The 24,833-nt window shown below is 47.6% G+C and overlaps 1 long non-coding RNA gene across 7 annotated transcripts in view; it reads left to right on the plus strand.

The window, feature by feature from the left end:
* The first annotated feature begins 377 nt into the window (after nt 1-377).
* LOC126068908 (uncharacterized) overlaps nt 378-24,833 on the plus strand; it is a 191,238-nt gene continuing 166,782 nt past the window's right edge. For 4 of the 7 annotated variants that reach the window (XR_007515770.1, XR_007515769.1, XR_007515767.1 and 1 more), the window contains exons 1-2: nt 683-1,488; nt 19,016-19,919. This is a non-coding gene — a long non-coding RNA (uncharacterized LOC126068908). The other 3 variants (XR_007515772.1, XR_007515771.1, XR_007515766.1) reach the window with 3 other exon arrangements.

A 24,833-nucleotide genomic window follows, 5' to 3' on the forward strand; every position in this document is an offset into this window, starting at 1 on the left:
TGGGCTCAGCTCTGCCTCCCTTGGCTGTGCTGGCACCAGACTGGCCTTGGGGCTGGGGCCAGGGTAGGGGATTTTGGGGCGTCTCTCGACACCTCTGTGTTTTCTTTATTTCCAAGCCCACTGCAGGCCTGGCTGCAGACTTGTTTGCTTTCAGTCCTATGTGCTTGCTCCTCGTACACACAGCTGACTGACTTCCTTCTCAGAGTGTCTGTGTGTGTGTTTGGGGGTGGGGGGTGCTCGTCTATAAATGAGAAAGAAGCAAATGAATGCTTCAGGCGGGTGGGCCTCTGTGTGACGTGTTCAGGCGGCCAGGCTGGCACCTGCCTTGAGGACTCTGGGCAAAGCCCTGGCCCTCGGAGAAGCAGGGTCGTCGGGCGAGTTGAGGAGGAGACAAGAGTGTCTCTGAGCCCTGACCTTGGCCTCCAGGCCTTTGGGTGACTCCCCTGGGTGTCTGGCTCGTTTTGGCAAGCCCCCATAGCTGCTGAGGCTGCCTGGGCTGCCCAGGGCCGCCTCCCGCCTCTTTGCCACATTCTTTTTCTCAGACAAACAGATTCCTTTGCTCACTGGAACAGCAGAGCTGGAGAAGCAGCTGTGAAAACAAATACACGGCAGCCGACTGGAGGGCTGCGGCTGTTTTCTGGGGTCTGCCTGGCCTGAGCACTCCCTCCCAGCCACAGTAGGTACCCTGGCTTGAACCCAGGAAGGGGAGGGTGGGTCTTGTCCCTTTGCTGCCTGGGAGTGGGCCAGCCCTGTTCCCTGCGTTTTCTTCACAATGGCAGTCTTCAGGCGGCTCTTGGCAGGACTGGTTCACTCTCCGAGCCCCCTGGCTGTGGCCATCTTCAGCCAAACCTGGAGAGAAAATATTTAGAGAAAGGGCCTCTCTTCCTTCCTAAGAGGAGCCTGTGCTTGGTGCATTGGGAGTGGCCCCAGGCTTCTCTCCTGAGAGAGACACCCTAAGCTGCCTCGGGTGTGGTGGTGGTGTTGCAAGAGGAGCAAGCAGAGGAACAAGAGAAAAAGCAGGCCATGGTAAGATTGTGGAGACTCCCTGAGTTTGAGACCATGTGGACAGCCTCTTCTATCTCTGATTATATTCTACAGTGAGGGGCAAACCATTTGCATATTGGAGCTGGGAACAACCTTGGAGATTGTCAAGCTCGCACCCCTCGTAGGTGGGGAAACTGAAGGCCAGATAGCCATGGTGGCCACAGCCCATCGGAACACCCTCTCTTCTCCGCTTCTTGGTGTGGAACACCCAGCTGTGGGTTTACACAGTGTGAGGTTGTAGGCCACGCCTCAAGGCTACAGCCAACAGCTCTCGGCTCTGCAATCCAGCCAAGAGGCAATTGTGAGGCCAGGCCTTGCCCCACTAGGAGCTGTGGACACTCAGTCTGGACCCCCTCTGCAGGGCCTGGGCCTTCCCATGTGGAACAGACAGCAAAAATGGAGCCTTTCAGCGCCTATCTGAAGAGGAGAGGGGAGTTTCCCTTGGTGAGTTCTGCGCTACCTTCTCAGCTCTCTTGGCCACATCTATGAGGCCCAGGGCACAAACGTAGCCTAGCTCAGGGTGGGAATGTCAGAGCCAGAAGGCCCTAGAGGCTACCTCATCCACAAAGGCACGCCTTTCATTGGAGGTGAGGGGTCAGGCCCAGAGAAAAGTGTGGTCTGTGCAGGGTACCCAGCCCAGCCTGGAACTTGCCTCTCCTGAACACTAGGCCTGTGCTCCCTCCCTGTACCACAGCACCATTACTGCTTGCTTTCCTCTCCTTGGGCTCCTCTTCCTCTCTGGTCTTCCAGATGCTAGTTCCAGGGCTCTCCTCAGAGGAGAGAGCTGGAGAAGCAAAGGCCTGCCTTCCTGGAGGGGTAGCTTCCACTTCTGCTGCTGGCTGCAAGGGCAGAGCGGGGTCTGTCCCCAGGCACAGCCTTGTGGCTCTGCTCTTTTTCAGAATGAGCCCAGGGAGAATTACTTGTTGCTTTCCCATCTCCTCACCTCCCAGGGACTGGGCGTGTTGAGGGTTGGGTTCTCTGAGAAACAGACTCTGAGATGCAAATTAGTGTTCAGGATGTTTATTAAGGAGAGCCCCTGGGAGCCACACCTGGGGAAGGGAGGGGAAGGAAGCAGAGGGAACACAGGAAAAGTTGAACTGCTGCAACAGGCTCGGCCAAGCCCCACCCCCACCACCTCTGGAGCTATGCTGGCCCAGCAGAGTAGTCCCCAGTTGATAGCCCTGCAGCGCTCTGTTGAGCAGTTGCTGGGTGTGGGTCATCCCCAGGAGGGCGTGGTCTTCAGGGAGGCGGCTTTCTGCAGTTGAGCCAACCTTGAGGGAGCTGAGGACTGAGGGCTGGGCAGCAAGCCTTTCTTTGAAGGAGGCCCTGGGTGGTGTAACACAGCGCCCACCAAAGGGGCAAAAACCCCACCTCAAACCAGTTGCCAGGGAGTCAATTCTGACTCAGGCTGACCTCATATGTTTCAGAGTGGAACTGTGCTCCATAGGACTTTCAAGGCTGTGACCTTTTGGAAGTAGATTGCCAGGCCTTTCTTCCAAGGCACCTTTGAGTGGATTTAAACCTCCAGCGTAACTGTTTGTGCCACCAATGATATCTTATGAATGTTTTGCAAGCAGGACCTTGATTGTCTGGTTCACCCTGCCTCCCCCGTCCTCCCCTTGGTACATGACACACAGTAGGTGCTCACTACTTAGTTGCGGGATGATGGAGTTAGCTGAGGTCCCAGCTGCAGGCTTCTCTAGGAATGGTGATCGGTTTCCAAGACATTGGCCCTTTCATAGATTCTTGGGGCGGAAGAGAGAGACTTCTTCATTTTACATGTAGCAGGGATCATTTTTGGAAGTATTTTCACATGGATTTCCAGTAGATCTCAGAGCTTCAGGGAAGAGCAGCTACTGCTTCTCAGGGAAGTCATTGCTTAGTTTTGGCCAAATTAAGGAGCCCTGGTGGCTCAGTGATTAAATGTTCGGCTGATAACCAAAAGGTGGGCAGTTCGAATCTATCAGCCACTCCTGGGAAACCCTATGGGGCAGTTCTACTCTCTCCTATAGGGTTGCTATGAGTCGGAATCAACTTGATGGCAATGGGTTTGGTTTTGTGTGTGTGTGTGTGTGTTTATGTGTGGTGCGATGGAGCCCTGGTAGCACAGTGGTTAAGATTTCAGCGGCTAACAAAAGCTGCTAGCCAAAAGGCCAGCAGTTGGAATCTACCAGGTGCTCCTTGGAAACCCTACAGGGCAGTTCTACTCTATCCTATAGGGTCACTCTGAGTCAGAATTGACTCAATGGCAACGGGTTTGGTTTTTGATTTTTGGTGGTGTAATGGTTAAGGGTCCAGCTACTCACCTAAAGTTCGGTGGTTCGAACCCACCAGTGGCTCTGCAGGAGAAAAGACCTGGTGATCTGCTTCCATAAAGATTACAGCATAGGAAATCACATGGGGCAGTTCTACTCTGTCATATAGGGTCACTATGAGTAGGAATCAACTAGAGGGCAATGGGTTTGGGATGAGTTGGAATCAACTAGAGGGTACACACGATAACAAGCTTTGTTCGAATCTAACAGGGAGAAAATTGGGTTGAAAGCCAGGCATTGTCCAGAGAGAAAGAAGGTTTCCCAAATTTCTTTGGTTCCTACCTAACATATCAAGAGGGAAGTCCTAACCAGATAGGAAGAGAATGGGGGAGAGCATGCTCCTGCTGGTTAGGGGGACCGTGGGAATATGGAGCCCGAGCTAGGGGAAGCAACCAGGAGTTCTGACGGCGGCACTGGGACCTGGCCTGAGGGAAGTACTTTCCAGAAGTGAGGGTATGTGTCAGGCAGTGGCGTGCTTGCTTCTGTTTGTATTTGGGGCTCTGAGAGGATACAGTTCCAGAGGCTGAACCCCACACTTGTCTGGTGGACACCACATGAAAGAAAATTTGGTGGTACAGAGTGGTTTCCAGAGCTGCCCTTGGTTCTTGGGGCCAACAATGGTACCCAGTGGTTCCCTTGGGCCCCTGAGAGGGGATGATGGAAGGTAGCTGTGTTGAGAGCCAGTGGGCCTAGGCCGGGGTCCAGATGGGGGATGTCACAGAGTCTCCAAGGATTCCATAGCACCAGTGAGAGCTAAGGGTAGGCAGAGTTGGGGGCAGGGGGAGGCGACTCCTGGCCAGACCAGGAGTTCTCCTCCCTCAGACTTCAGTTTGGCACCTCAGCAATCACCATTCCGGGGACAGCCAAGACCAACCACTCTGCTGCAGATATCTGGAAGCTTCTAGCCAAGGTAGGATCAGACCTCACACATCTTGACCTTGAATTTAGCCACCACTACTTTTTTTTTACTCGATGTGGCCCCCAGACCAGTGCCACTCCACAAACTGTCTGGCCCCTGTCCTCGATGAGATAAGTATAGGCATTGAGAGTGAGTGTTTAGAGACTTTTACCACCATTGGACAGAGTATTTGTATGTCTGTTCAATCTAATGATAAAAAATCTGGGCTTGCATTTTATATGTTGTGTTTCTTTTTCATTTCATTTTTCTAGCAAATAATTTTTTACTGTGTTTTACAAAAGTACTAGTCTCTGATGATTCGGAAATTAACGTAAGAGACAAAATTAAAACTGGTCCTATACCAGAGAGCATTTGAGAAACATTGCTGGATGCTGTGCCTTTTCAAATTAAGAGAAAAAAACCCATTGCCATCGAGTTGACGCTGAAAAATAGGAAAAAAATCTTAGGCTTGCCCCATGTGGGGCAAAACATTTGAGTACTCAAGTCTGAGCAGTTGGGCTAACTTGGAAGGTGTGGGCCATCGCCCCTTTATGGCCCCAAGTTTCCTAAACGCCCTGCCATGGGGAAGTGGGGGAGAGGAAGATCTTAGTGGGGGCCTTGCACCCCAGTTTTCTTACCTGCAGCTGGGTCACCTGCACCTGGGTAGGCAGTGCAGGCCCTCCTTGGCCTGGCTGCCGCCTGCCCAGAAGAAGCAGCCGATCTCTGAGGCAGGGTGAGATTTTGCCAGCCACCTGACCAGCAGGATGACATCGTCCTGGGCGTGAACAGCCCGGCCCCAGCAGCACCTGTCTTCTTTCCCCGTGGAACCTGGTGCGCTCTCCCGTCTTGCGGAGGAACAAGAAAATTTTTTTCTTCTAAATTTTATTTATTTTGTTGCAGTTGTTGAGATTAAACAAAACATACACCAATTCAACAATTTCTACATGTACAATTCAGTGACACTGATTACATTCTTTGAGTTGTGCCATCATTCTCACTCTCCTGAGTTGTTTCTCCCCCATTAACATCAACTCACTGCCCCCTAAGGTTCCTATTTAATCTTCGGAGTTGCTGTTGTCAATTTGATCCCACATAGATAGATCTTAAAAGAGCATAATGCTCAAGGCAGACCTTTTCTACTAGTTAAGCTAAGCTATTGCTTGGTTTTAAGATGACTTCAGGCCATGTTTTTGGTTTAAGGTTTAAAGATTATCTCAGGGCAATAGTTTCACGGGTTCATCTACCCTCCATGGTTCCAGAAAGTCTACAGTCCATGAGAATTTGAAGTTCTGTTCTGTATTTTCCCCCTTTTAATCAGGATTCTTCTAAGGAATCTTTGATCAAAATGTTCAGTAATGGTAGTCGGGCACCATCCAGTTCTTCTGGTCTCATGGCAAAGGAGGCAGTTGTTCATGGAGGCAATTAGCCACACATTCCATTTCCTCCTCCTAATCACGACTCTCCTTCTTCCTCTGTTGCTCCAGGTGAATAGAGACTAGTTATTGTGCCTTGGATGTCCCCTTGAAAGCTTTTAAGGCCCCAGGCACTATGCAAAGAACTAGGAGGTAGAACAGGAGCACTAAATAAGTTGTTAGGACAATTAACTGGGGTGTCCCACGAAACCAGGACCCTAAACCTCCAAACCAAGGAACAAAATCCCATGAAGTGTTTGGTTGTACATAAGCAGCCTCAGCAGCTAGTCTTTTTTTTTTTTTTGTCATTGTTGTAAATATATGTATCACACAACTTTTGCCAATTCAACTTTTTACAGATGTACAACTTATTGACGGCAATTACAATAATCAGCTGTGCAACCCTACCCTTAATCAATGCAATTTTTCCATGACTGTTAACCCCTCTTTTCCTCCTTCCTCCTGCCTCTGGTAGCCACTGACAAACTTTGGTCTCTATACATTTGCCTTTTCTTGTCTTTTTATATAAATGAGGTCATACAATGTTTGTCCTTTTGTGACTGATTTATTTCACTCAGCATAATGTTTTCCAACTCCATCCATACTGTAGCATGTATCAAGACTTCATTTCTCCTTCTGGCTGAGTAGTATTCCACTGTAGGTATGTACCACATTTTGTTTATCCCTTCACCTGCTGATGGGCATTTAGGTTTTTTCTACCTTTTGGCTATTGTGAATAGTGCTGCAGTGAACATTGGCATACATATCTCTTTTGGAGTCTCTGCTTTCAAGACCTTTGGGTATATACCTAGGAGTGGAATTGCTGGGTCATATGGTAGCTCTATTTTTCATTTTTTGAGGAAGCGCCACACTGTTTTCCACAACGGCTGTACCATTTTGCATTCTCACCAGCAATGGATAAGGGTTCCAGTTTCCCCACATGGAACAAGCAATTTCTTTTTATGAGCCTGCAAACCTCCGTCTCCAGCCTCCCAGCTGGCTGGGTGCCAGGGGCTGGGCCTAACACACAGGCTGACTCCACCACCCAGGCCTTGGCCCTGGCTGCTCTGAATTCTGGAGCGTCTGAGTCACCACGCCTGGGCCATCTCCATGAAAGAGTTCGGAAGAATAAAGGAGCAGCCTCTCCTAGGGGCCTGCTGATAGCAATCTATCACCATGTCTACATTTGGACCTGCTTTTTCTGCAATCCATGAATGCTTCTAATCCAGGATTGTGGGCCATTGTGTCAAATCTTCTGAAAGGCACTTCTTGGGCAGGGGAAAGAGTTCCGCAAAAGTTCTCTTCCTAGAGGCAGTGACAGTCACATGTGCTGTGTCAGCCTCTCTCTCCTCCCTGACAGGGCTGTTAGTTTATGTGCATGAGAAAGGAAGGAGGGAGAAGGAGGCTTCTCTGTCCTCAGGCAGGAGGCTCATTTGTAGGGAATCATAAGACCACCCGGCATTCACTGAGACGTGCTCAGGATGGAGACACACCCGTCCACCTGCAGGAACTGGGCGGCTGGAGGCGGCCCCATCAGATTAGGACCGAGACTGGCCCTGTGTTTAATGAGTGTGGCGCCTGGTGTGCGGCTAAACCCATGCTTGTTTAGACAGCCTTGCTGACTGTGCCACGTGTCCCCGCACCAGGCCGAGGCGGGGTGGCCCGAGGTGGCCTGCTCCTTTATTCTGTCAGAACCGGGCCCTGGCCTGCCCCAGTTGGGGTCAAAAGGGTCTTGACAAAGGCCCTCTGGGGCCCGAAGAGCCTTGTCGCCTGAGGGGCTGAGGCTAGCCAAGGGGGCTGGGGTGGTGGGGACACTGGGGGATGAGGTGACCAGACAATGGGCCCTACAGCCTGTGCCCCCCTACCCCCCTTGACCAGCTTCCCAGAGCTGAGCGCTGGCCACATTGCACCGGCCTCCCTAGGCTTTCATGTTTGATTGTTCTTCAGTGTGGCTGCAAAGAAAGGTCGTAAGAGCCATTCGGCAGCTGAGGGCACTGGCTGGGCCCTTGTTATCCAAACAGCGGGGGGCTGAGTGGCTTTCTGAAGAGGAGAAGCCCACTGAGTCCTGATTTCTCTGCTTTGGAGGGCCTTGGTCCTTGTTTGCCTCCAAGCAGGGTGCCCCAGGCCAAGGGCAGCGCCCCTCAACCCTGGCCCTTACTCCCCTAGTGTCCCTCCTCCTCCCCCAATATGTGTTCTCCCCTCAGTAGCCAGTGTGAACTTTAAAATTTTTATTTTATAGACTTTTGATTTTGAAATAATTTCAGAGTTGAGAATTTGCAAAAATAGTGCAGAGGTTTCCTGTATCCCCTTCACAGATTCCCAGAATGTTAACATTTTATCAATTTGCCTTACCTTTTTCTATCTCCTCTCTCACCCTCTCTCCACACAGACACAGACACACACACAGACACACACACACATTTCCCCCCCAGAAACCTCTGAGAATAAGTTGCAGACACAACACCGCTTTACTCCTAAATATTTCAGGGTGTATTTCCTATATACATACAAGGACATTCTCTTAAATAACCACCGTACAGCTAGCAAACCCAGGAAATTAACACTGAGCCAATACCGTAACCTGATCTGTAGATCTTATTCAAATTTCACCAGTAGTCCCACTAATGTCTTTTATAACAAAAGAAAAAATATTTTTTCCTGCCCCGAGACCTGATCCAGGATGGTGCACCGTATTCAGTCGTAGTATCTCTTTAATCGGGCGTATTTCCTTAGTCTGTTTTTGTCTTCAGTGATGTGAACACTTTTGAAAAAGCACAGGCTGGTTGTTTTGCAGCCTGCCCCTTAGTTTGGCTTTGTCTGATGTTTCCTCATGACCAGATTCAGGATATGCATTTTGGGCAAGAATCCCACTGAAGTGATGTGGGTCCTTCCCTGTGCATCATATCAGGGGCACCTGATGTCCATATGTCCCATTACTGCTGATGTTCACTTTGATTACTTGCTTAAGATGGTGTCAGCCAGCTTTCTCCATGTAAAGTTACTATTTCCCCCTTTGAAATCATAAAATATCTTGTGTCCTGAGCAATTTTTAAAAAGTAGAAATCCCATTAGGTCACCTCTCCTCCCTGATCCCAGTTAAAAATCCAAGCTCCTTGTCTTTGTCCACTAAGGCCCATGTGATCTGGCTCTGATAGCATCAGTTGTCATTCTTCTGGGGAAGTCCAGGCACACTGGTCTTTCTGCTATCTGTAGGGTGCATGCAGCTCATTCCTGCCTCAGGGCCTTTGCATGAGCTGTTCTCTCTGCTTGGAATACACTTCCGTTCAATCATCACCATGCCTGGCTTCTTCGTGTCCTTTAGACCTCAGCTTGCAGGTCACCTGAGGGGGGTCTTCCCTGCCCACCCACCTAAAGTGTCACCCCAGTCTCTCCACCATAGCATCCTGTTTTGGTTCTTAGCATAGGACAGACTGCCATTTGCCATCTCCTCATTTATTTGCTGGTTGTCTGTTTCCCCCAGAAGAATGTTGGCTCCATGGAAGCAGGGACCTAGGACAGGGCCTGGCCCACGACTGTGGAATGAATGTTGATTGAGAATTTGCTGAATGAACGATAGATTGCTCAGGAACATGTTACAAAGTACGGTCCTAACCTGGAAGTCTTGGAGTTCTGCCAGATTGTCTACGTTGGTTGTAGTGCAGCTCTGCTAGGCTCCTGCTCAAATAGGGGCTGACAGCAGCAGGGTAGCTAAGGGGTTCTTGCCTGGTGCCCTCAATGAGAAATAGAGGGAGCACTGAGAAGGTAAGGTGAAATGGAGTAGGGAGGTAGAAGTGTCCTTGAGCCCAGCTTTATAGATCCTTCCCATCCTCTTTCTTCCTTCTCTTCCTCCCTCCCTCCCTTCCTTCCTCCCTTTCTTCCTTCCCACCCTCATGCTCCCTCCTTCCCTCCTCTCCTCCCTCCATTCCTTCCTTTCTTCTTTCACACCCTTATCCTCCCTCATCCCTTCCCCATCTTCCTTCCTTTCTTTCCACACTTATCCTCCCTCCCTCCCTTCCTTCACCTTCAGGAACGGAGGGTGGGAATGGGGGAATCAGACATAAATACACTTGCATTCAAAGCACAAAGGCAGCGCTGAGGAAAGGTCTACAGCTGTTGCATGGAGGAGTGCAGGCTTGGCAGAGCTGAGGAGAGGCTTCCAGATGACCTGCTTCAGGGAACAGATGCAGGTGATTCAGGCAGTATCTTCAGGTGTCATCTTCCCCGTGCCCTGGCCAGAGGGTTCTCCCAGCCTTCGTATCTCCTGCTGCTTGGCAGGTAAAGGCACACAGTCGTGTGTATACACACAGATACACACAGACACAGACACACACACTGCAGGGGTGGCGCCTTCTGGGAGAATCAGCATTTGACATGTGACCGCAAGAAGAGGGCAATGCTGAACAGCAAGGGGGCTGCCGCCGTGTGAGATATGAGGATGGGGGTTTCCTAGCATATGTCCCCCAGTCATCTACCTGCAGGGAATCCCTGCATGGGATTGTGCTGCTGAGGACGCACCTGGACAAAGCCCTCCCTTGAGTCAATCACAACAACAATGGTCTGGGGTCTTCTCTCTTTCCTACATTCCTCCCTCGTACTCTCTTTCTCTCTCAGTGGGACCTTGGACTTTTAGCAAAAAGCCTCAGCAATTCTTTCACCATGCGGGTCTCTTAGAAAGTGTCTCAGCCCTCTCTTTGTGCTGTTGGGGGTCAGGGCTTCATTTAGAGAAATCCTCCCAGAAATGTCAGGGTCCACCTAGGAAATGCCCGCCAACCTTAATGACGTGGAATCCAGCCCTCTGAAGTGAAACCTAGAAGGAGAATCTCCAGGTGGTAGGATGGGGGGTGAGTAGTGCTGCATGTAGGCCCTGGGGCTGTGATTCTGGCCCCAGGTTCTTCTCCCATGCCCGTGTGTATGCCAAGTATAGAGGGGCAGCTCGCTCCCTCTGCCTGGACCTTCTCCCCCCTCGGACACTTGACACTACCAACCTGTGCCCCATTTAGCCCTTCATCCCCAGGTGTGGTCCAGGACCCTTGCGTTCTACTCAGGAGCCCACTGAAATGAGGTTAGAACTTTCCAGAAGCCTCAGTGGTAGTAGGTGACCCACATAAGCTGGCATGCAGGCTTGTGGGGCAGAGCAGGCGGCTGTTGCAATTATCTCCCACTATATAAAAAAAAAAAATTTTTTTTTTTTATATAACAAACCGTTCCAAAACTTAGTGGCTTGAAATAATGCCCATTTAAATTTTGCTCAAGAGTATACAGTTTGGGCAGGGCTCAGAAGGGCCAGCTCATCTCTGTTCCATTTGGTGTCAGTTGGGTGGCTCAAAGTTGGAGACTGAATTAGCTGACAGCCCACTCACCCTCAAGTCTGGCAGTTTAATGCTGGCTGTAGGCTGAGACCTTAGTTGGACTTGTCAATCAGAATGTCTATACATGGCCTTGCCAAATAGCTGCTTGGCTTCCTCACAACATGGTGGCTGGGTTCCAAGGTCAAGCATCCCAAGAGAGAGAGAGCCAAGTGGAAGCGGTATCGTCTTTTTTGACCTAAACTTGGAAGTCACACAGCATCACTTCTACCATATTCTATTTGTTAGAAGTAGTCACTGAGACTGGCCTATTTTCAAGAGGAGGGGAATTAGAACTTATCTCTTGATGGGAGGAATGGTCCAAGAAGTTTTAGACGTGTTTTAAAACCATCACAGTGGCTCACTTCCAATTCATAAGGAGTTGGGACCCTGCCCTTTCTAATACCTGATCTCTCTCTCTTGGAAAGGTCACCATCATACCACTTACCACCCAGCAGTGCCTACAGGAAAGCCAGACCAGGAGAGAGAGCCCTGCTTTTTCTGATCAACTCCAGACAAAGACTCAACAGTACTGTGTGCAGGGAAATAATTTGGTGGCCCTTCATACAGGGAAAAAACAGACTTACTCTCAGAACAGCATTTGGCTGCAAGTAACAGACCTAAAACATCAGTGACTTATACAAGTCAAGGGTTTATTCCTCTCTCATGCAGCAGACTGGGGGTAAGCAGTCTAAAGCTGACATGGAAGTTCTGCTCTATGAAGTCCTTAGGGGCTTCTATCCCATTGCTCTGCCCTGCCTAGTTTCTATTCTCAAGATTACCTCATGGTCCAAGACGATTGCCAAGCTCCAGTTAGCATGTCTGCATTCCAGCCATCAGAATGTAGGAAAGAATCAAGAAGCAGAGGGTGCCAACCATCTTTTAAGGTAGGCTCCCAGAACTGTCACATAATACTTCTGATCATATCTCATTGGCCAGAACTTATTCCCATGATCATGGTCACCCCTAGCTGCAAGGGAGGCTGGGAAATGTAGTCTTTATTCTGAATGGCCATGTGGGCAGGTAAAATTGCTGCTTCTTAGTTGATTCCCCTGAGAAAAGGGGAAAAGGATACCGGGAGGAAAGAAGCAGACTCTGCCAAACTTATTAATTGAAAATTCTTTTGTACGGATAGATTCACTCACTAATTTACTTCTCTTGGCTAAAGAAAAGTTAATGATCTAAAAAAAAATGGCAAAATGTTTTACATTTTTTGTAGTTCTTTTCCTCACATGAGTTTTCTTTGGCCATTTCTCAAGACAGACAATTTCGGGGAGTATCTTGAAGGTTTTACAAATTATATAATAAAATGAATCATTGTCTCTGGTAAGTAGGGAAGCTACACCACACTTTATTTGGTTTCAGAATTTCAGCTGATCACAGCTATATGTGTGTATTGCAAAAATACCCAAAGAGAGGGGTCAGTGCCAGCCAGGGGTGTTTTTGAAAATTCCATATAAGGATGTTGTTTACTTTGGTGGGAGCATGTGGAGACTTGAGTCAACTGGCATGGGCATTTCTATTTATTCCAGCGGTATTTTGGACCCTCTAATAGACTGGTGCTCTGGGCAACTGCCCAGCTGGCCTGCTCAGCTGACTCTGTGTCTGAGGACACTAGGAGGGATTTTACAATTTAGAGAAGATCTGGCCTCAGCCCAAAAGATATGACCTTGATCTTGCGGTCCTCAACAGGTAAACTGGGTCTCAGTATATTTCAGCAACCCACACTGCATATAGGATCAGTGTGTGTATGTGTGTGCGTGTGTGATCTCTTGCCTAAAACTTCTGTTTTTTCTTTTTATGGAGGGATTCTACCAGTGATAGTAAAATGGCCTGATGGGAAAGTGGTTCTTGGGAAGACATTCAGTTTTTTTCCCAGCAAAGGCAGGGTGAACAGAGTCTAGGTAGGGTCTGAACAATCACATGAGGTTATCTAGAACAGGGGGATTGCCATTATTAGAACGGGCAATTGGAGGTTGTTTTCATTTTAGCTGGTTAAGACGTAGCAGGATGTTTGCAGCTATGTTAGATGCTTTCAACTCTAATGACAGAAACCCTACTCAAAATGGCCTAGGCAAAGGAAGATGATTATCTCCTGTAACAAAGAAGCCTAAGGTAGGACAATTCCTGAACTGGTTAATTCCGTGTTCATTGCTGTCCTCAAAGATCCAGGTTCTTTCTACATTTCTGCTCTGCCATCTTTAGCACGTTGGAGCTGATCCTCCAGCTTGCCTCTTCATGTTCACAGGAGGGCTTCATTAGCTCCAGGTGTCATATCCCAGCCCAGGTCCAAAGGCTTGAGAGGGACTGTTCCTTCCATGTGTCATTTTGAAGGAACCCCAGCAGGAAATGGAATGGCCATGACTGGTTTGATTAATCAAGTTTCGCCCTCTGGAGTTGGGAGGGGGCCAGTCACCCTTGACCCACACGGCTGCCCTTTACTTGAACAAAATTGGGGTTCTGTTGGCAAGGAAGAAGGGGCCTGGGCAGGCCCCGTTTGAAGTGGAGGGCCAGGAATCTTTCTCTGGCTGAGGGGGTGGGGTGGAGTGGGATGGCAGTGACGGAGGGAGAGAGAGAGAATGCCACGTAGAATCATTGTCAGTCGATACCTTCTTAGAATAACAGTTCTCATCAGGCACTGGGTCTGACTTTAAGCTGACAAATGATTTTCCTTCACAATAAAAGTACAAACAGAATCCTAATTAATGAATTTGCCAATAGCTGTTGCCTATTTTATGGGCCTTAGCCCAGATTCAGGCTGTGGACAGGATGAGTGAGTGTGTGTGTGTGGATGAAGCTATAAATCACCCAGGGCCCAGGACAAGGGCAGTCTAGTTGAGATCTCTCTAAGCAGCCCTTCCTGAGGGAGCTCAGGCTTGCCACGGCCGCCATGACAGCTGTGACAACCACGACAGTCAGAGCTGTCACATGGCAGCATAGAATGTCCTCAGCTAGCTGCTGCTGCTTCTTGTGGCTGAAAGGACTAACATTCTTCTCAAGAGGCCATTGGCCCGATCTCCTGCCTCCCTGGGTGGGCGTTTTCCTTTGACATGTCTCCAGTGAGAGAGAGGTCATGGTCCCTTTAGCAATTGCTCTTGTTTTGAGGAAATGCCCAGGAGTGTTCATTCCAGTTGGTGGTGGGGATATGCTTGTGCCATTCGTTCAATAACCATGCATCTGACTATGTGCTGGGCACTAGGTTGGGGGCAATAGGGACAATGGTAGACGAGGCCATCCAGGCTCTATTCTCAGGGGCTCATCGGTCTCACCAGGGTGCTGGTCAGAGGGACCACCATGGAGGAAGAACATTCTGCCAGCTCTTTGCTTTTCATGGAAGTCCACAGAAGGGAGAGATATGGCAAGGCCCACTCTCAGGATATGAAAATGGGAGTTTTGACAAGACTGTAAGACATTAGATGTCAGATAGTAGATTGAGATGAGATAGCCCACCCTGAAAGATTTGCTAAAATTAGGTGTGGCATGGGTCACCTGCATTTTGAAAAAGCACCCCAGGTAGTTCTGCTATGATCACCCTTCCTTCCTGCCTCTGTCCCTGCCCCCTGGCTACACACACACTGCCTCACTAATAATCACCAAATTACAGGAAAATAACTAATGACCTCTCACATCCTTGAAGACAGTTGATCGTCTCTCCTTTCTCCAGCCTTCTCGACCTCAGTTCCTTTCATCTGCCTGCACAGGCCTGTTTTCCAACTACTGTTAATGATTAATAATTTGTTTAGCATTAACTGAGCTTTCCAATTTTTTGGGTCCATATTTTCCCAGCCATTTGCTACAATTCTTCAAAAGCAATTCTTTGCCTGCCCATGACATCAATAAATTAATTTCCTTTATTTTTGGCCTTGATGTGGCTGAGAAAGCCTGACGTTCTGTTTGTAATACCCGGCCATTCAGTATTTCTCTTGTTTTTCCAGAGATGAGATAAACCGTGTGAGCTGGCACTCAGTGGGGCAGCCCCTAGGTGAACCCCCAAAAGTGAACTCACTTGGGTGATATTTTCTCATCTTCAGGATCAGGCGCCACTGAATGGATGGATTTCCCATCTCTGTCTACATTCATGCTATTTAAATGCTTCATTTCCTTTAGAATCTTAGAATTACTATCACTCAGCTCTACTGACTTACAAGAGTAGGGGTTTCATGTTCTTTTGTAGCTTTGTTTTTCATGACAAGTAATTACTCAGGGAGTTAAATATGGCCATCACTACTGTGGTTCTTTTAAGAGTTCTCTCTGTCTTCATTTCCTCTTGCTACAGTGGGCTCTTGGGGCTGGAAGCTTCTGAGTCCCATCAATGCCCTGCAGGCATCATGGTCCCATGTCTTCTTGGCTGGTTCCTTTGGCAAAGTGGGTATCTGTGATCTGCCACTTTATAACTGTTACTTATCTTCTCTGAGACTGTTTCCTCATCATCTTTAAAATGGTTCTTGTGAGGTGGAACATGATAATACTTGCAAGTATCTGGAAATGTGCCCGGCACATAACATTGTTGCTGTTGGGTACCATCGGGTCAATTTTTGACTCATAGCGACCCCATGTGATAGAGTAGAACTGCCTCATAGGGTTTTCTAGGCTGTAATCTTTATGGGAGCAGATCACCAGGTCTTTCTCCCTTGGCTGAGTTTGAACTGCCAACCTTTTAGTTAGCAGCTGAGCACCTTTGTGCCACCAGGGCTCCTTAGCACATACTCCCCGTTGCAGTGGAGTTGACACCAACTCATAGTGACCCTATAGGGCAGATTAAAAAGTGCCCCATAGGGTTTCCAAAGCTGTAATCTTTATGGAAGCAGACTGCCATATTTTTCTCCTGTGGAGCAACTCTTGGGTTCAAATCACTGACCTTTCTGTTAGCAACCAAGCACTTAACCACTGTGCCACCAGGGCTCCTTTGGCACATAATAATAATAAAAAACCCATTGCTGTCAAGTCAATTCTGACTCATAGTGACCCTATAGGATAGAATAGAACTGCCCCATAGGATTTCCAAGGAGCAGCTGGTGGATTCAAATTGCCTATCTTTTGGTTAGCAGGCGAGCTTTTAACCACTGTGCCACCAGGGTTCATAATAGGGACCGAAAATAGCATTTCCATTTCTATTTCTGTACGTAGCTACCTGATTTCCAACTGCCAGAATTTGTGTCTTCTTGCTTGAGGGCTTTCTTTGACCGTCAGAGCCCTCTCTGCCTATGTACACAGTAACCGGGAAGTGCCAAGGGATGAATGAGCCACGGGAACATTCCTCAAAAAGGGGTGTGTAAATACCTCAGCTCCATAACCCTCAGGTGGAAGAACTCTGAGGTGCATGTCCTGCATTGGCTCCTGGAGATCCCCAGGAGAAATGAGCTCCAGTTGCCCATAGTAGTAGCTTGCTTGAAAACTCATCCTTTAATGGCTTCCTTCCAGAGCTTTGAACCTGTTCGGTCTGGTTCAACCCGTTGCTGAAAGTTTGCATCTCTAACAAGTTCCCTGCTGGAAATTTACATTTCCAACAAGTTCCCAGGAAGTTATATGTAAGAATCACTGTGATTCTTACATATAACTTCCTGGGAACTTGATAGAAATGTGAATTCTCAGCAGGAGGGTTGAAACAGAAGGAACCCCTTGGAAGCCCTGCTTCCTTCTCTTCCCTGTCTCACTTCTCAGTGTTTCCAGAGATCAGCTCCCTATAATCTACGGGCACACAAATCCTTGTCTTAGAGTCTGCTTCTGGGGAAATACAAACTAAGGCGTCTTCTCTAGCTGTTTTCCCAAATTCTGGTACTCATCTCCAAATTGTCTTCTAGACATCCTGTGCTCATATGAAACTCAACACATATAAAATTATGCTTACTCATTTCCCCATCAAACTAACCCATTCTCCTGTCTTGCCCCCCATCACTTAGTAGCCACCCCATTTCCCCCCAGTTATTCAGGGCAGAAACACGAAAGTTATTCCACCACATCAGTCGCTATCGGTGAGCAATATCTATTGAACACCTTTAGCATGAGCGCTTCTCTCTACTGACCTCCAAGCCGAGACTATCTTTGCTTAGCGATACTTCTCCCTTAGGCCCTGCCCTCCTCACCGCACACGCAGACTACTGGCCTCCCTACCACTGGCACCTTCCAGAACAGAGTTCTTATGGCTCTTTATCACTTCCTGTGTTTGATCAAAACCCATCCATGGCTCCCTACTGGCTGCTGAATAAAGTTGGAGCTCCACAGCAGGATAGGGAAGGCCCCTGTACCTCCCTGGTCTCAGCAGTAACCCCCTGACCTCGTCCAACTGCTTCATCCATCACTGCTCCCTAGAGTCACTGGAGCTCCCATGGGCACATCTTTGTTCTATGAAATTCTACCCATACCTTTGGATTGAGCTTAAATCCCACTTCCTCCGTTAAGGCCCTCCACTGACTCAGCCTTATTCATTTATTTAATAACGTACTGTCCCAGGCACCAAACTACTTACCAGTGGGAATATGTTGATGAACAAAATAGTTATGGTCTCTGCCCTCATGTGGAGGAGGAAACAGGAATCAAATAATCACAGAGATGTGAAATTAAAACTATATTAAGGGCTATGAAAAATAAAAAAGGTGTTATCAGAGGGCCAATCAAGGGAGAAGCTAACTTAGGTGGCTACCAGATGTCTGTCAGTTTGTCGTACTGTGGTGGCTTATGTGTTGCTGTGACACTGGAAGCTACGCCACCAGTATTTCAAATACCAGCAGGGCCACCCCGGGTGGACAGGTTTCTGTAGAGCTTCCAGACTAAACCAGACTAGGAAAAGAGGCCTGGCCTGGCCATCTACTTCCAAAAATTAGCCAGTGAAAACCCTATTGATCACACCAAACTATTGTCCAATATAATGCTGGAAGACGAGCCCCCTAGACTGAAAGGTATTCAAAATACACAGTGGTCGAAACAATGGACTTGAACCTACCAATGATCATGTAGATGGCACAGGACTGGGCGACGTTTCATTCCATTGTGCATGGGATGCCATGAGTCAGAGCCGACTTGACGGCAATTAACAAGGTAGTGGAGGTTTAGATGAGGTCCTCCTGAGACATGAAGTTCGAGTGGGAATTAGCTAAAATAACAGTTGAAAATAGCTCAGGCTGACAAAATCTTTCCTGAGAAGGCTATAAACTTTTGAGGCACTAAAAAGCTAGTATGGCTAGAATTTCGTAAACAAACCAATAGTGTAGAAGGAGGTGGGGCTGGAATTGTTGTCAAGGGCCAGACTACTCAAGGTCTCATAGATTTCAAGTGGATCACATTAACCGAGGGAGGTACCTGGTGAAAGATTGTATTCTCATGACTTCCCATGCATCAATCTGCTTCATTTATAAATTATATAATACACTATTTATATATTATGAGCATAATAATATGTGTACCAAAAAAAAAAAAAACCCAGTTGTCATCAAGTAGACTCCAGCTCATGGCAACCCCATGCGTGTTAGAGTAGAACTGTGCTCCACAGGGTTTTCAATGGCTGATTTTTTGGAAGTAGATCGTCAGGACTTTCTTCTGAGGTGCATCTGGGTGGACTTGAATTTTCAACCTTTCAGTTAGTAGCCTAGTGTGTTAACTGTTTGTACCACCCAGAAACTCCAATATGTGTACACATTCATGTAAATACAACAGCTTTAAGATGAAATAGGAAACCCTGGTGGTGTAGTTGTTAAGAGCTATAGCTGCTAACCAAAATGTCGGCAGTTCGAATCTACCAGGCACTCCTTGGAAACCCTATGGAGCAGTTCTACTTTGTCCTATAGGGTCGCTATGAGCCAGAATTGACTCGACGGCAATGGGTTTTTTATTTTTTTAGATGAGATAAATAATACTTTACAATATTTTTATTTTATATATCAACAATGTAAAGTCTATTTTGGACCAACAGATTGCACTTCATTTTTTGACCTTCTGGTATTACATTAACGGTACGGCATTTTATTTCATTTTACTTGGATCCACAATCAACGCCCATGGAAGCAGCAGTCAAGAAATCAAAAGACACACTGCATCGGGCAAATCTGCTGCAAAGGACCTCTTTAATGTGTTGAAGAGCAAAGATCTCACCTTGAAGATTAAGGTGCGCCTGACCCAAGCCATGGTATTTTCAATTTCATCATATGCATGCGAAAGCTGGATGATGAATAAGGAAGACCGAAGAAGAATTGATGCCTTTGAATTGTGGTGTTGATGGAGAATATTGAATATACATACCATGGCCTGCCAAAAGAACGAACAAATCTGTCTTGGAAGAAGTACAACCAGAATGCTCCTTAGAAGCAAAGATGGCAAGACTTCATCTCACATATTTTGGACATACTATCAGGAGGGACCGGTCCCTGGAGAAGGACATCATGCTTGGTAAAGCGGAGGATCAGCAAAAAAGAGGAAGACCCTCAACAAGATGGACTGACACAGTGGCTGCAACAATTGGCTCAAGCATAACGATTGTAAGGATGCTGCAGGACTGGGCAGTGTTTTGTTCTGTTGTACATAGGGTCGCTATGAGTCAGAACGAACTCAACCGCACGTAACAACAACAAAGTCAAGGTTATGTGCAGTCAAGTGCAGTCCCTGGGTGTTTCAGTTACCAGCAGGGTCATCCATGGTGGACAGGTTTCAGCAGAGCTTCCAGACTAAGACAGACTAGGAAAAAAGGCCTGGCGATCTACTTCCGAAAATTAATCAGTGAAAACCCTATGGATCACAACAGAATATTGTCCAATATAATGCTGGAAGATGAGCCCTCTTAGTTGGAAGGTAACAGTGGACTCAAACATATAAATGATCATGGATGGTGCAGGACCAAGTGATGCTTCATTCTGTTACATGTGGGGTCGCCATGAGTTGGAGGCGACTTGACAGCAGCTAACAAGTCCACTAGAAGGTATGCAATCAGATGGCAAAGGGTGTGGGTGTGTGATTCCATCACGGGTAGAGGGAAGAGCTGGGCAAATAATTCCATCTACCACATGTGCCATGTTAAGAAGTTGGCTTTTTATTCTAACAGCAGTTGGAAGCATATATATCTAGCTTTATTCCTTCCTTCCCTTTCTTACTTTTTTTCTTTCTATTTTTAATTACTCAACTAACAAGAGTACATTTCCACTGTCAATTATTCAAGCCCTGTGGATAAAGCCAGAGTCCGCTTTTTCATTCTCAATGTCTCTCAATCCCAATTCCTTTTCTAGACATGACCACTGTTATCCTCTTGGATGCTGTTTCTCTAAGATTAAAAAAAAAAGATTGATGCACATATATGTACACAGAAACATGATTTTGTTTTTGTGAATGTGTTTTAATATGAAAGATATCATATTGAATATATTGTTTTGCAGCTACCTTGGATTTTTAGTTGTTCAACTAATAGTTTCTTGAGCTCCAAGTCAATATCTGGGGGAGGGCATGCCATAATATTTTCAGAGCTAAGGGTCTTCGACCCTGGTGGCGTAGTAGTTAAGTGCTACGGCTGCTAACCAAAGGGTCGGCAGTTCAAATCCGCCAGGTGCTCCCTGGAAACTCTATGGGGCAGTTCTACTCTGTCCTATAGGGTCGCTATGAGTCGGAATCGACTTGATGGCCCTGGGTTTGGTTTTTAAGGGTCTTCAAAGATCTTAATTTGGCCTTGGTTAGATGTTTTGAGGAGCCCTGGTGGTACAGTGGTTAAAGCTCTTGACTGCTAACTGAAAGGCTAGTGGTTCAAACCCACCAGCCGCTCCAAGGGAGAAATGTGGCAGTCTGCTTCTGTAAAAATCACAGCCTTGGAAACCCTGTGGGGCAGTTCTACTCTGTCCTATAGGGTAGAAAAAAAAAACTGTGAGTTGGAATTGACTTGATGGCAGTGGGTTTGGTTTTTTGGTTAGACGGTTCTAGTTTGGTCCCAAGTAACAAGTCTTGCATGACAGGTTGTACTTTCCAAAAATGGCCACAATAATAGCTCCAGTACCACATGCTCTTTTGGAACTTTGACACTCTTCATCAAGAGGTAAAGTCTATGTCTCCTCTTGAACCTGGGTGGGTCTTTGTGATTGCCTCAACTAGAAGAGTATGGCAGAAATGATGCTACGTGACTCTTGAGGCTAGGTTATAAAAGGCAGTTCAGCTTCGACCCTGTCCTCTCTTGAGATTCTCCTCTTGGAACCTATTCACCAGGCTGAAAGTAAGCCCAGGCTATGTGCAGAGGTCACATGAAGAGGAACCAAGGCCCCTGGTCCTTAGCTTGGCTGAGCTCTTGGCTAACAATCAGCACCGACTTGCCAGCCACCTGAGGGAACCATCTTGGAAGTGGATCCTCTAGCTCCCAGTTGAGCTGGCCAAGATGATGCCACATGGAGCAGAGACCAGTCCTCTCTATCTAGACCTGCCCAAAGTGCAGATTCATGAGCAAAATGAATGATTGTTATTGTTTTAAGCCTCTAAGTTTTGGGCTGGATTGTTAAGCAGCAAAGGAGCCCTGGTGGTGCTCTGCTGCTAACTGAAAGGTTGGCGGTTTGAACCCACCAGCTGCTCCTCGGGAGGAAGATGTGGCAGTCTGCTTCCATAAAGATTTACAGCCTTGGAACCCTATGAGGCCATTCTACTCTGTCCTATAGGATCCCTATGAGTCGGAACCAACTTGAAGACAACGGGGGTTGGTTTGGTTTTGTCTATGTAGCGAGAGATAACTGGAACACCTAGTTTCTGGAACTAGGGTTCTAGGTCAAAGAGGAAGCTGTGGCAAGGCTGAGTCACGGCACTATGAATTCAGGAGCCCCTGGGTTTCCCCCGGGGAGAGGTCCACACTCCCACAGCCTAGGGTTGGGCTGAGCTGAAGGTGGGGCTTAAGTGGCCCCAGCTGGGAACATGGTGGGGCCTTAGCACAGGAAGCCTGACTTAGTACGATACAGGAAATACGAGATGCAGATGGTAAGGAATTTGCAATCTTGTTGGGGTGAGAAAAGTTACATGCTTTGAGGTCAGCCAGTGTCCCCAGGCACTTTGTGTAAATGCTAGACACGGGTGGACACTAAGTGCCACAGAACTTCAGAGATAGGAGTGATAGCAGTGGCCATATGATATGGTGAACAGTGGTGTCACTGACAACAACTGGAAGTTGGGAGGGCTGCTAATTAGGGAAAAGTGATGGGTTCAGTTGTAGATACATGGAGTGTGAGGAGGTTCAGAGAGGGGCTCTGTCTTGGTCATCTAGTGCTGCTATAACAGAAATACCACCCGTGGATGACCTTAACAAAGAGAAGTTAATTCTCTCACAGTTAAGTAGGCTACAAGTCCAAATTCAGGATGCTGGCTCCAGGGGAAGGCTTTCTCTCTCCGTCGGCTCTGGAGGAAGGTCCTTGTCATCAGTCTTCCACTGGTCTGGGAGTATCTCAGGTGCAGGGACCCCAGGTCCAAAGGATGCGCTCTGGTCCTGGTGCTGTTTTCTTGGTGGTATGAAGTCCCCGTGTCTCTCTGCTCATTTCTTTCTTTTATATCTCAAGAGATTGCCTCAAGACACAATCCAATCTTGTAGATTGAGTCCTGCCTCATTAACATCATAGAGGCAGGATTTACAACATATAGGAAAATCACACATTACCAGGAATCATGGCCCAGCCAAATTGATACACAGATTTTTGGGGGGGACATAATTCAATCCCTGACAGGCTGCAATGAGTGGAAAGAGCATTGCATGAGGAGTCTCTGCAAACCATCTCCTTGGGCCCCAGTGCTAGGGGTGTCAGGTAAAACACAGGGCATCCAGTTCAAGTTGAATATCAGATAAACAACGAATAATTTTTAGTATGAGTATATCCCAAATAGTGCGTGGACATACTTAAAAATTATTTATTGTTTACCTGAAGTTCAACTTGAACTGGGTGTCCTGTGTCTTTATTAGCTAATCTTAGTGACCGTATTTGTAAAGTTCAGAAAACATGGTTCCCAAGGCAGCGAAGCACAGAGGAAAAGCAGGTTCTGGATCAAATGCCCTCTCTGGATGTGACCCCCACTCTGCCACCTATTACTGTGTGACCTTGAGTAAGTTACTGTCTTCACCCCTCTGAGCCTCATCTATAAAATGGGAATAATAATGGTCCTTACCTCCCAGGGGCCCTGGTGGCTCAGTGGTTAAGAGGTCAGCTACTAACCAAAAGGTCGGCAGTTCAAATCCACCAGTCGCTCCTTGGAAACCCCATTGGGGCAGTTCTACTCTGCCCTATAGGGACGCTAGGAGTCGGAATTGACGTGACAGCAATGGGTTTTGACCTTCCAGGGTGATCGCGAGGATTCAATGAGACAATGTGTATAAAGTGCTTCATGTGTGCTGGGCGCACAGCAAGTGCAAAAGAAAAGCCTGATACTATTACTCTTCCCAGGGCTAAAGTGCTATGGTCTATAGGCAGCCATTTGTTAAACAACAGACATTTGTGTGCCTTTGTGGATAAGGCTGTGTGTGAGTGTGTGTGAGCTTGTGTGTAGTGAGTGTGTGTGTAGGTGAGTATGAACATGCATATGTGAGTGTGTGTGTGTATGTATGTGCATGTTTGAGTGTGTGATTGTGTATATGTGAGTGTGTGCATGAGTGTGAGTGTGTTTGAGGGTGTGAGCGTGTGTGAGAGCATGTACGTGTATGAGTGTGTGTGAATGTGTATATGTGAGCGTGTGTTAGTGTGTGTGTGTGTGTGTGTGTCTGTGAGTGTGGGGGGTGCGTAAAGATAAATAAACCACGGCCTCGCCCTCCAGGAACAGGGACCTGGTGTCCAGCTGTCAGCTATAGACAGTCCCACTACCCACTGTGTTCAACTCCCACAGTTAATATTGTTGCAAAATGAGGGTAGGTGGTGCATTCTCCCTTTCTCTGCAGCCTTGTGGGCAGGTTTTTAATTTTAAGCAGGAGAAACCCCGTCAGGTGTTTGAGGCTCCTGGGGGGCAGCTAATGCTTCCTGTCCAATGCTCACCCTGGGATGCTTTGTTACCCTGACACCTCCGAACTCCGAGTCAGCGGCAAATTGCAGGACAAAATTCTTATGCTGCAAGTTTATTGCATATTCATAGAATTTAGGCCATTAGGCAACATTAGCTTTTTTTTTTTTAACTTTTTATTGAAGTATAACCTACATTCAGAGAAATGCATGTATTCTAAGTGTGCAGCTTGAAGCTGTTTTACAAACGGAAAGCTCCCATGTGAGAGCAGGACTCGGAACATGGCAGCCCCCTGAGAGCCCCCCTCACACCCTCTCCCAGGCACTGCCTCCGCCAAGGAGGATATCCCGACCTGACCTGACCCAGGGCATGGCTTTGCCTGTCTTTGAGCATTATGAAGTGGAATCATTCAGCATGTACTCTTTTGGACCTGGCTTCCTTTGCTCAACATTATGATGGCGAGATTTATCTACCTTGTTGAATGTAGCTCTAGTTCATTCTCGCTGCTGTGTAGTAGTCCATTGTTTGACTGTGCCACCATTATTTATCCATCCCGCTACCGAGCCGTAGATGGGCTTTGGGGCAGGTTAGCTTTGCTATGGACATTCTAGTACATGCCTTTTGGTGGACACGTTGCTGTTGTTGTTAGCCGTCGGCCAGTCAGCCCTGACTCATGGCAACCCCCATGCACAATGGAACAAAATGCTGCCCAGTCCTGTGCCGTCCCCATGACAGGTTGTGGATCAGGTCGTTGTGATCCATAGGGTTTCCACTGGCTGATTTTCGGACAGAGATCACTAGGCCTTTCTTCCTCGTCCCTCTTAGTCTGGAAGTTCCACTGAGACCCTGTTCAGTATCATAGCAAGATGCAAGCCTCTGCTGATAGAGGGGTGGGTGGTGG

Source organism: Elephas maximus, chromosome X (assembly GCF_024166365.1).
Source record: "Elephas maximus indicus isolate mEleMax1 chromosome X, mEleMax1 primary haplotype, whole genome shotgun sequence".
NCBI classification, from domain to species: domain Eukaryota; kingdom Metazoa; phylum Chordata; class Mammalia; order Proboscidea; family Elephantidae; genus Elephas; species Elephas maximus.